The sequence below is a fragment of the Notothenia rossii genome, assembly GCF_949606895.1.
Source record: "Notothenia rossii genome assembly, chromosome: 3".
NCBI classification, from domain to species: Eukaryota; Metazoa; Chordata; class Actinopteri; order Perciformes; family Nototheniidae; genus Notothenia; species Notothenia rossii.
The window spans coordinates 83,002,618-83,015,158 of NC_136901.1; the positions used below are offsets into that span (position 1 = coordinate 83,002,618).

A 12,541-nucleotide genomic window follows, 5' to 3' on the forward strand; every position below is an offset into this window, starting at 1 on the left:
TGACAGTAAAAAAAGAATAAAGTTTAAAAGGGTGATTTGTAAAATATCCATAAAGAAAAAGGAAATCTATTTACAGTTCTGTTTCATATAGGTGTTGAGAGAGGTATCCATAGATCTCTTCATGTTGCTCTCAAAGTGCACCAGATTGATGCATTTAACTTCAATATTTAAAAATCTTCCCAGGGGAGCTTGCCCCCGGAACCCCCCTATGTGAGGTACACACACCACCTATAAAAATAGCACTTTACCCCTGCTTACACCTATATGCCGTGAGCTGATTATCGAGCCTTCATTGTAACTGTCTCACTGTGTATTTGCGTGGGGAATATTACAGTAGAGAATTCCACTGTAGCGACCGGTACATTAATGGGAAACCCTAAATGTTTGAGCACCCTCTATGAAACGTCAAGCTATCCCACAGCAGCCCCAAAAGAAATCTCTGGCGCCAGCACTGAGCCTGACTATTTGTGTTGGTGGGGCCCGACTTTCTTTTTTCTCCAAAGGGGGGGCCTGACAGAAAAAGTTTGAGAACCACTGCTTTACATTAACATTTACTCTGACATTCACTAATATTAATGTGGAGCTAGACAACTACAACTCTGTATTCGGCACCTTGTCAAATAAATGTAATTGTGCGAGTCAATGCGTGTGTGGGAGTCTGTTTGCTACTTGAGAACCATCTCATGACATTTTCCACCATCGCACCTCAAGAAGCTTTCCTGGGCCTCCTGCTGTGAAGAGGCCCCTTTTCTTCCCCGTCTTTTATCTTGTGCGGTGCCAGCGCATCCTTCTTATTCTCTCTTATTAAAAATGAAATGGCTGCGATAAGATGGATTTTGTTTTTTGTTTTTTTGTTACAGTGTCCTCAGAATGACTGTACAGAGCAGCATGTCTCACATCAAATCACAGGTAAAGCTTGAAGGTAATTTATGTTTACATACTGTGCCCACTCTGCCAGGATGCTGTCCGAATGCTTTATTATGATTAATTATTTGACGCAGACGTTGCTGATTAATCTTAAAATAATAGCTTTTGTATGTACGCTTAACTCTACGAAGAAGAGCAGAGAGCACTGGCAAAGCTTCTTCACTAAAGTGACCAAATTAAAAGCCTTGCGTGTTAATTGCATTAATGTTCTCTGGAAATTAACTTGTAATTTATAAAAGATTGAAATCCAGAGGAAGCTTCAATAATTGAAAGAAGCATTAGGCAAACAACACACAGAAAAACACAAAAAAGAGACGACTGTAACACACAAGGGACACAATTAACGATTAAAGGAAGCAGCTGCTTTGAAGGAGGGAGGAAAGCTAAAAGGCAGCTAACTGCAGAAGTGGGAAATACAATTGACGTGGTAAATCCTCTCTGAATTGAAATGTAGCTCGTAAATGTATTCTTCATATTTCATACACTGTACATGTGACACAGCTGCTTCACCAGCATTTTAAACACAAGTTGCACTTCAGTTATATCCTTTAAATGTTGAATAGTCATTTCAGATCAGCCCATCTTCATTTGTTAAATGGACAAAATGAATGGATGTGTGTTCATGGCTAACTTTGGAAGTGTTTTTACGTAAAGTAGCTTTATTTTTCTTATTGTGCACTCTTTGAATACGTGCACCTGTTCAATACCCCCCTGTGTGTGATTAACTGAGCAGATGGTAGATTCATGTATAATGTAAGGTCGCTGATCTGTTGTCAGGTCGCAGGTTTCTCTGGGTTTGTGGGCATTAATTGTTGACATAACTTCAGCTTTAAAGCCGTTTTAATCCCCTTTCTGGCAATTTTATTACTTTTTTTTATTGCCCATCTTATCTTCCACGTTTACAGTGCTGCACATTTACTGCTTTTTATGAAGGGTTTAGAGTCTAGCTACATGATGTTCACCCAATAAAAGCCAGACCTGAGTGTTGCACAGTATGACAAAAACCACAACATGTTCTGTGACGGTGACCAAAGGGAACACAGCGAGGTAACCATGGCAAACTAAGAATAAGAAGGTCTGTAAGTGGATGGACTGCTTCTCTGTTCACAAGGCAGAGCGCTGCAACAAAGACTCGACCGATTGATTATTATTTAGATAATATATTCATGGATTGTTAAGTAATTTCTTGCTGTTTTCAGCCTCTGAAATACGGATATTTCCTAGCCTCTCTATTTTAGAGTAATACCAATATGCTACTCTGAAAGAAAACAAATATCTTACCGATATCGCTCACAAAACACTGGTAATGCAGTCCCTTCTCTGCCGTAACACTTTCAAGCTATTCCGTGCTCATTTAACAACTGTGTCACTGGAGTTGTATGATTTCTGCACTTCTCACTTCTGCAAGAAAAATGTTTGATCTCAAGCTGATGAAACCATTTCTAAGCTTTATTGAAGAAAAACAAACATATTCTTTCTGGAAGTTTAAGTGATATACATTTTTTTACTACCACCAGCTCTGGGGTTAATGTGGCTTTGACAGTTTATGAGCTTCACGATACGTCTTACCGCTTTCGATATTGCATTGAGTGGAGCTGACTGGCTGTAAAACACGATTGATGTTTAGCCGCTTTCCGTCTTCATCAGCTGCATCACACCAGTTCAGTCAATGATCTAAGAGGACGTTATAGTTTCCCAACGGACTATTGATAGGCATGTCGATGGGTTATTGCCGATGGTCTCTAGGGCGACACATTATGTTATTGTTTCACACACTTTCAAACTAATCATAACAGACGGATGATTATGCTTATTAAATGGCCGCTAATGAGAGAGACAGAGAGAGAAGTGGGGGTTACATGCAGTCAAACTGTAGTGAGTTCTCTGCCTAATGGCAATCAATGACCCTAACATAATGATTTCAACTTGTTGCGTTCACTATACTGATTTACATCAAGCAGGATTCATTTTTTTGTCATTTTAAAGTTATATTCACTTTTGGGAGTCATCAATCCGAGCTTGAAACTTGTCGACGTGGCTTTGGAATATCTGTCAGAAGCTGGACACTTTTTGCCTTCCGTGCAGCTGGATGTTTTTTGGATGAGGATCAGGTACATAATGAAAGCCAGGAAAAGTAACTCAGCACTTTGTGTCACCTCAAGGCCGCCACGCCTCGTGCAGCACGAGCAGCTTCAGCAGAAAGAACTGCTGCGACAATGAGTGATATGTTGAAATACAATACATCAGCTCAATGGAGGCTTTTTATGCTGCGCTGCCATTCAGTTACACTTACTGCTGCATGCTACACTACAGCATTGATTTAGCACTTCCTGGGAAAAGAACATTGCAACACCGTGCTGCCTGATATGTTTAGCAAAGCCTTTTGATGAATTCGTTTACATTTACTGACTGAGTAATTATGAAAAGCTCCGTGTTTCGATTGCAGCCTCATTTCCTCATCACTCAGCTTACACCACAGCACATACAGATCGTTACTGTCGGGCAGGCGTGAAGACGGCAGTATTAGTGCCGAGCCAAAGTCTCTCCGGTATATTTAAGATGTTAAAGCACCTCACCTTTGTCTCCTGGATTTATTCTCATTAACACTTTGAGCGAATTGTAAATCCCAAACGCACCACACATCAGGAAACACTCACTTGTTTTGACAAGGTGGATTTTCTGTACTGAATTTTAAGTATTTTAGAAATGGAGCAGCTAAGTCAAATTACCCTTGATAGGTACATCTGAATGTTGCAAGCATTTCCTAAACACGCAACATCTTGGTAAACATCTGTCAGCTCTTTCTAGCTAACATCACAAGAATTACAGAACAACAAACGTCAGCTAGCAGCAGGGAGGATGACAAAACAAAGTAAGCTCTTGCATGTAGTGGGATCAACTTGTGTCAATGGGTTAAAAGCAAACCCCACAAGTAACGTTAGCCTTTACAAATAGGATAAAGAAAGTATTTATGTGTGTGTGTCATTCCTGCTGTGCTTCATCACCGTCAATACAGGGTTTGAGTATTATCTGTCAGCAGAAGGGGATCATACAAATGCACTTCACATTTATTTATGATAACAATGTAAATGCAATAGATTTTCTGTCATCGAGTCCATACATAAAAGTCAATCTGGCCACCGACACTCTTATCAAAGAGCCGGACACACCTTTAATATCTTCACTAACAGAGATAGCTGTCTTACTTCAAAACCGACTTCTCATCCTCATACTGTAACTTTCTGTGCATAACAATCCACCTCTTTACTAAAATCCAAGTCTCTGAGCTAATTCCTAAAGGCTAATAAACAATTAAGCAATCCGAGCTACTATGAACTAACATTTTTAACATTTCCAGTAATAACCTTTGCGGTTTGTGCAGTGTTATCACACAAATATAACATAATTGAGTTTTTTGGCATAAGCTCTCAGTAATTCTGGCTAGTTCTCTACCTTTTTATTATGTAGTTGGAACCCTGTCTATAGAAGTTTACAGTTGAAATTGCTACTTGCATGAATGTCTCAAAGCCCATTTGCACATGAAGCGCTCTCATTAAGCACCAGATGGATTTTGCCTCATAGGAGAGGAGTAATTAAGTGGAAATCAATACGAGAATTACAGAGGTGAAACTGTAACCTACACTACATTAGCTGTAAAGTATTCCCGCTGCAAAAATCCTTATCTCCACTCTCTGATGACCCTGTAGGGAAATTGACTTCATCCTCAGAGAGACATGATCTCAAATATAACTCTCCACCTTAAATGTGGCAATTACTGCCCTTTACAGGCAAGAGCTGCAGTCTTCAGTAAGAGCTGTGAAAATAATTGACTTTGACACTAAGCAAAACAAAACACATGAAGATCAAGCTTGAAATAGAGGAAAACAATTATACAATTGGGATGATAAGAGCATTTAACTAACACTTAAATCCACTACATTGTTTAATTAGGTTAAAAGCTTTCTTGTTAGAATTTACCAATTGTTTAAAAAAAAGTATTTTTTAGTTTCATATGAATTATACATCTACAGTAGGGAAGCAAAGGAGTCGATTTCTGACATTTGCCTGTCACTTGTGAGACGCAGAACAAAGAGATTGGAGAGTTTGGAAGAAAAAGACAAAGGTCTCAGACTGATTGGATCCCTTGAGATTGAAATATGGGCTTCAGCCTTTTAACTGCACGTTCTGAGAGAAGATAGTATCTTTTATCTAAGAGCTACAGTCACCTTTTAAGATTTTGTAGGATATGATGCATAATTAATCCAATACCCCAAGTTTTCAGAATTGAAGCAGATGACCTTTAGTGATGAATTTATACCCTCTGCAGCTCTCCTTAACTTTAAGAAGCTTTATTGCAACTGTCAGCTCATTGTTCAGCTGTCAAGCTGCCAACTTTACTGTTTTGGTTAACTCTCATTGCTCTCATAGTGTTGTTTTTGGCTGCAGCAGGCGGCTGTGTTCAGTGATAAGGCTCCCAAAACCCCGCGGTACACTACCTACTGGCACCACACACCAGACAGGCACCGTTAGAGACTAGCTGGTAAACAAAGGAGTAGTGTGAGAGCTTTGATACCTGCCTAAAGTAGCTGAATGACGATACTGAAACAATCACCTTGGAAAAACGTCCAACGTCAGGAAAAGTAAAAAAGCCAGAGATTGGCCAAGCTCTTAGATTAAAATCTTGTAAACTGGATACTTTAAAAGAAAAGCTGTTTCGTCTCTTGCCTTATCCATTTATCACAGCTTTTCTGTACCAATATACGTACCTGTAACAGTTGGACCTGCATATTGATATTTAATGTTGTTTTTCGCTAATATCTAATCTTTTAAAGTCAAATGGAGGAGAACAAAAAACAGTCTGAAACTAACTTCCTCATGTCCCCATTCCTGTCAGTCACAATTAAGATTTATACAAACATATTGAGGCTCTCATAACTGATGGACCATAAAGCCGAACATTTTGTCGGGGGAGCAGTCGGGGGGGGGCTGCAGTAAAGGTCAGGTGTTGAGAGTGAGAGGTCTTTTCCACTTCAATTATCCGGCTCCACAATATGCTCATAGTTTGTGTCTAACGTGATGTTTCCATACTGTTCAGCTGGCAATATGTTAGGGCCAGATAGCCTCCAATATAAAGAGGCCAATTATTGTTTTTATTTAATCTGCTGACCCCTCCAAACAATCTCATATTAGAACTAGAGAATGCAATTCCTGAAGAAATTGCTAGTGGGAATGCTTTATGCTGAAAATCTGACGCTAAACTGCTATGTTGAAATGTAATGTGTAAGAAAAAAAGTGAATAATTTAGATTGAAATGATACATGAACACTGGGGGCTTGAATGTGTGATGAGAGAAGGAAATAAAGTGAAAAGGCTTGGAAAAGCAGCAGAATATTTGAACCGCAAACTTCTGAACTAACTTGATGGCGAATGATCTTTCGCCATGACAACGGCATTTGATGACACCCCATAATACGCTTAGATGCGTTGATGGCTGCATTGTTACCAAACCTGTGAAGTTTTGGGCCGTTTGGAGCATTTGAACTGAAGTTGTGAGAAAACCGTGTTTCATGTTGGGCATTGTGTTGCCATGGCAACGGCAATTGAAGAAATCTTAAAACTGTCCCGTAGATGTCTTCACGGCTGCACTGTTAGCACACTTGTGAAGTTTGAGCACTTTTTGAACATTTGCATAGGAGTTATAGCAACATCATGTTTTATGGCGAGGGATGCGTTTCCAAGGAAACGGCATATGGTGAGATCTCAGATTTGTCGTAGAGCTGTTGAGGCATGGACCGGTGATATACAAATGAAGTTTGGGGGATGATTGGACCGTGTCCATTGGACTTATAGCGACATAATGTTTTATGGCGAGGGATGTGTTTCCATGGAAACGGCATATGGTGAGATCTCAGAATTGGCGTAGAGCTGTTGAGGCATGGACCGGTGATATGCAAGTGAAGATTGGGGGACGATTGGACCGTGTCGATGGGACTTACAGCCACATCGTGTTTCATGGCGAGTGGTCCGTCGCCATGGCAACGGCATTTGATGACACCCCATACTACGCTTAGATGCGTTGATGGCTGCATCGTTACCAAACCTGTGAAGTTCTAGGCTGTTTGGAGTATTTTCACTGAAGTTATGAGAAAACCGTGTTTCAAGGCGAGCATTGTGTTGCCATGGCAACGGCATTTGAAGAAATCTCCAAATTGTCCCGTAGATGTCTTCACAGCTGGACTGTTAGCACACTGCTATCTGAAGTCTGCTGCTCTGAGCATGTCAGTTGGAGTGATGACATCATCGTGTTCCATTACACAGGTGTTTATAGTTGAGCTAACGAGCTCTGTAGAGATCAAAGGCTTCATTGTTCTGAATGAGAGATAAACCTCTTACATGTGAACGTTTTGTGGAAGAACCGTAACAGATATGTGTGAAATTTCAAAACGTGAAGCATGTCAAGGAAGTTGAGTATCTGAAGTGTATTTTTTGTGTAGTTTGGGTTAATAATGTGGCCTTTTTGGCAGTTTAACTAAAGGTGTGTGGCTGCTACCATGAGGAAATATCTGCCTGAAATTACAATGGGGTTTAATGGAGGAATGTTGAACGTTTTTGTCACTTCATGCCCTCAAAAAGCATTTTGTTTAATTATTTTTCTTAATTATTTGTCATTTTTCAAGCTACGAGATGTTTTCCTACATTTGTCATGATGAATTATGTCTCAGGAATGTAGGGTTTGGGAATTATGGCAGTTTTAAAAAAATATATGAAGGCATATTTCAAGATTTTCTACCCTCTAGCTGTGACATCACGCACTCTAGTTCATGTTAAAATCTGAAGAAAACCTCTAAAACAAGGTCTGAACAATGTTTAATATCTTTAAAAGTAAGAATCAGATTTAAAAGTTGTTTTACACGAATAATGTCAGAAAGATGTGTAACATTTTAAAGTTGGAATGAGGTTTCTGAGTGAAAGTATGAATGAACAGTTAGCAGTTGAATTGCATGAAGATTTGTTGAAGTCTGAAGATTTTCTCCATTGACTTCAATGTTAAAAATGGGATGTATTATGGGATGTATCTCTGGAATTATGAAAGTTATGAATGAGAAAAGCCATCGATTCCTGACCAAGCTGAACGTTTTGATGTTTGAACGGAGTTTCTGCGATGTTCAATGCGGGAGGAGAAGAGGGCCAAAATACCGGCGGAATAATAAACTTTTCGTCCGTAGAATAACAGTTAGTTAGCATTCCCACTAAATTATGCCTTTGTTGTCGATATATGAAACTACTGTTTCTTACACTAATATGCCTATAGAAAGCAGATGCATCCTGTCCATAAACTGTTGAACATAATTACAAGACAAACTTAATTAAAGCTGCTTACATTGCCAGCTCTATCAACTTGCTTAAATCTATAAGCATTTATCAGCCAACAGTTCTCGCAGTGGAATACTCTAGTGCCAAGACATTTAAAAAAGTACCACAAAATAGAGAAACTGTTGCAGAAACTTTGGCTCACAGTCCTCGTTACAGCTGACAACCTTGACGTCTGTGCTGCTGTTCATGAGAAGTTAAAGTTGAATGTGTCGTCCTTGGCAAGTAAAGGAGATACTGATTGGAATTCAGCCGTCGCAAACTCCCAAATCCCTTTAGAGCCCCGGCAAGTGGATTCACTGTCAAGGTCCGGCGGTGACAACAAGACTAATTACTCCATAATGGGAATCATCCCTCTCTTTCAACCCCAGACAGGAGTCCTGGACGCTGAGAACTGGCTGGGTGATTACAATGTGGCCTCATAAGGATTGGCCATACATACAGATTAACTGCGGTCCAATCCATAAAAACAGAGGGCTGGTTGTTAGTGCGAGAGTTAGCAATGCTCCCTTGGACTATTTTGTCTGCTGTGACTTTCTTGTGCCGCTGTGGAACTGGCGCTTGCATATGGTGATGCATATTCAACAGCCTTTAAATCGTCTAAAGACTGAATAAAGTTTCAGGGGAACTTTAACTCTTTGATGTCTTCATTTACATGACTAGATGGCTCGTCTGCATTTTAACACAGTAGAATGTAATGCCTTATTTCACATAGTTATAATTCATCAAATGACATTATCAGTGTAGCTACTTTAATAGCCTTTTAGATTACTTCTGAATCACCAAAATCAATGTGTTTAACACCTCTTTTCACAAGATAAGAGTGCTGGAAAATGTTTATACTATCATCTGTCAGCCTGATAATGCAGGTGTTACAACCTCATTAAGATCCGCAGATCAATCAAAACAACTGCGTTCTTGTGGAAATTGGATTTTCATTCTGTATAATCAATTATTTTCACTTCGCATTTCCCAAGATAACACAAACTCCAAACAAAACTCCATCTGCATAAATGTACCTTTTGAGCTCCTTTGAATTTCAGTAAAAGAAAAGGCTGTCAGAATATTATTATAACTTCATTTTTATTCAACAAAAAGTGGCTACATTTCTCTACGCCGGCCTTACAGCCCCACAGCAAACACTTAAAAATGTATTTCTCCCTTCAATAGATCACTCCTCGAGAGTTGCGTCACATTTCTTAAGATGTTTATGTATTACTCTGCGTTGCCTGACAGTTGGCATAAGCTGCAGACTGACATTTGAGAGTAGATAGACAGCCTCCGTCCCCGGTCCTGAGCTCGGAGACAAATGTAACGAGCAGCGAGGCAGAGAGCGAGCCGGGCGGTGATTGATATAGGTGCCACTGCGAGAGGTCAGAGCCATGCCTCAAAAAACGGGGCCATCGATTCTCCTGCCCTTTAAACAAACAAAGGGACATCTCTAAACCAAGACTCTGTTGTACTGTTACAGGCTCCGACTCCTGCCAGCCCCTCCAAAAGAACTCCTCACATCAACATACAGCTGTGATCAAACGTAACTGAATAACAACTTTATATATATCTCAGTATTTCTGTATTGTCACTGTGCTTCACGCAGGGATGAAACCCAATGTTTCCCTCTGTTTGGGGAGAAAAACGCTGCTCTATTTTTAGTTCCCCTGCCTTTCCTTTATCACCATTTGCCTCGTGTCTTTTTCCTGATAGAGCGCTGTTGAGAGTTGCTGGGGCATCGCCGAACTCTATTCCCCTCCTGCTAAGAAAGCTGTTTAGAGGCCCTCATCAATAAAAGAGAACTGTAAGGAAACCAGCATGAAGAGCACGGCGGCCTCCCTCGATAACACCCACCGCCAAATCTGAGGTAAGAGAAACCGCAGTAAACACACGAATAAGGTGAAAGAAAATCTCCTTGTCCTTCCAGTCTCTTGGTGGGCCAATAAAGTGAAATGAGGCCTATCATTTATCACACATGTGTGCCACTGGGGCGATCCAAAAGAAGCCATGTGTGGAGGGCCGGACACATTTTTGTGAGGTGATTATCTCTAAGAACGCAGGGAGGAAAATGGTCTGCGTGAAGCGGTCGGGGGGCTGCAGTAAAGGTCAAGCGTTAAGAGTGAGAGTGAGAGGTCTTTTCCAATTCAAATATCCAGCTCCACAATATGCTCATAGTTTGTGTCTAACGTGATGTTTCCCTGCTGTTCAGCTGGCAATATGTTAGGGCCAGATAGCCTCCAATATAAAGAGGCCAATTATTGTTTTTATTTAATCTGCTGACCCCTCCAAACAATCTCATATTAGAATTATGCCTTTGTTGTCGAGATATGAAAGTATTTTTGATTAACTGTGTTTTTTCCAGTATGAGAATACACTTCAAATGTATTGCTTTAATTATTGCTTTTGTTTCTGTTAAAAAGCTGTTTTTCTCAGCTGCATTTTTCCAATTTGTATTACTTATCTGATTGAATACAGGATTTGACTTGCATGGCAAGATTTACATAAAACAATTCAGACACAGTGTGATGTTTTGTTTTACGTGATTGACTCACATGTCACGCCTCAATACATATCGTTTTCACTACACTTTGAAAAGCAAGTTTAAAAAATGTATCATGTTTAGTTAATTAATCATTTGTTCGGTTTTGTTGTCATCCGTGGCTTTGAAAATCAGTTTGCCTGTTGAACAAAGAAAACAAAACATTGACAGAAATCAGAATTTTGATCATTCACTCCTCACCAAATGAATATGTGCGTATTGGTTTGAACCGTTTGATGGCATTTAATGAGACAGACTGCAACATGTCATCCTTATTATCCAGCTGGCAGTGGTGTTTCCGCTCTGGGCAGCAAACGTTAATTCCCTGTGATTAATTTTTACAGGACTAGATTGGTGGCAATTAACTACAGAAATCCAATAAGACCTTTTTAAGGGATGAATGTGCCTTAATAACCTTCATTTGAATATTAGTGCCGTCTAGGATTCCCCATATAGACAGTTTTATATCAAAATAAGCTTTGATGAACGATGTACTTACTATCACTTGTGGATGTTTAGTTTTAAATACCGCCATGTCTTCCTACCACAGTAGGGGAAAAGCAAGAGCGATTATTTACTTTTCATTACGCAACGTCTTTCTGTGTTGCATAATCAATTCTAAAATGTGCATTTCAGTGCACGCAGGCTCTCTCAGTTTTCACACCTCCAAGCCAAAACAAGTGAGGCGTGCAGGAAGTAACTGAGCTCTGCCTCTTTGTGTGTTTTATCAAATCGAGGCGAGCACTCAGCAAGGAGTCTGTCGGAGTGATGTAAGACACGAGCGTTTACAGTGGGAGGAAAGGTCATCAGTGAGAGTCCCATAAATCGTTGTGACACTCAAACACTCGGGCACATGTTTCTAATCAGCCTGAGTTCAAATAATATTATGGTTGAAGAGTTCACCGTCGCAGTCATTAGCTGTTATCAAAAACTAACTTTAGTGTGGGGAGACTCGGGGGCGGACTTATGGGTTTAAAACCACCGGGAACACGAAGAATAATTACGAACGTTCACAGTGAGTGGTTCAGGCAGGTGGAGTGCTTTACGCTTTCCTGCTCAAACTTGTATTTTCGCCAGGTTGATCAAATATTTTAGGAAAACATTTTTGCAGCATGTTCTCACCCTTTTACACACATCTAGAGCTCCTCCAGCTGGATCACAACTTAACTTAAAGCCAACTGCAAGTCCAAAAACCTGAACATGTTACTTTATTTGTTTCCTTCCCTGCCTACTGCGCGACAAGCAATTATTCCACTACATATATCTCACTGAAAACTGTTTGGATACCCATTCTGCACAGGGGGGATGAGCTTGGCAGCAGTGCATTGACAATCGTCTCCACAATGCACTCCCTCTTTTCAAATAACTCCAGCTAGTAATTTGCTCATACATCTTTGGGAACAGCTCACCCAGCCATAAAAAAAGCCTTAAATCCTGGAACTAAAACAAGGGTTCAGTGCTAAAGGAGACTTTCTTTTTTTTCTGGTTTTTTTTATTGTGAGATAGAGGAAATGAGGCTGTTTGGAAAGGAACCTGCACTTCCTGTGTGTGCCGGTCTCTGAGGTTAATTATTACTGTACAGACAGTAATTTGCTCTTTGTATTGGTACTTATCTCCCCTCACAGCTGGTGTGTTTTGCCAAGTGAACGGCCATTAATCAAACCTCTCTGCTGCAGGAAGTTGGACTATCCATCACCTCTCTCTCCCTCCTTT

The 12,541-nt window shown here is 40.2% G+C and overlaps 1 long non-coding RNA gene across 3 annotated transcripts in view; it reads left to right on the plus strand.

Moving 5' to 3' along the window:
• The window catches only part of LOC307034493, a 146,733-nt gene that overhangs the window by 69,595 nt on the left and 64,597 nt on the right, over positions 1-12,541 (plus strand). For 2 of the 3 annotated variants that reach the window (XR_013806941.1, XR_013806942.1), the window contains exons 2-4: positions 861-909; positions 9,770-9,832; positions 10,003-10,156. This is a non-coding gene — a long non-coding RNA (uncharacterized lncRNA). The remainder of the gene's footprint in view (positions 1-860; positions 910-9,769; positions 9,833-10,002; positions 10,157-12,541) is intronic. The other variant, XR_013806940.1, reaches the window with a different exon arrangement.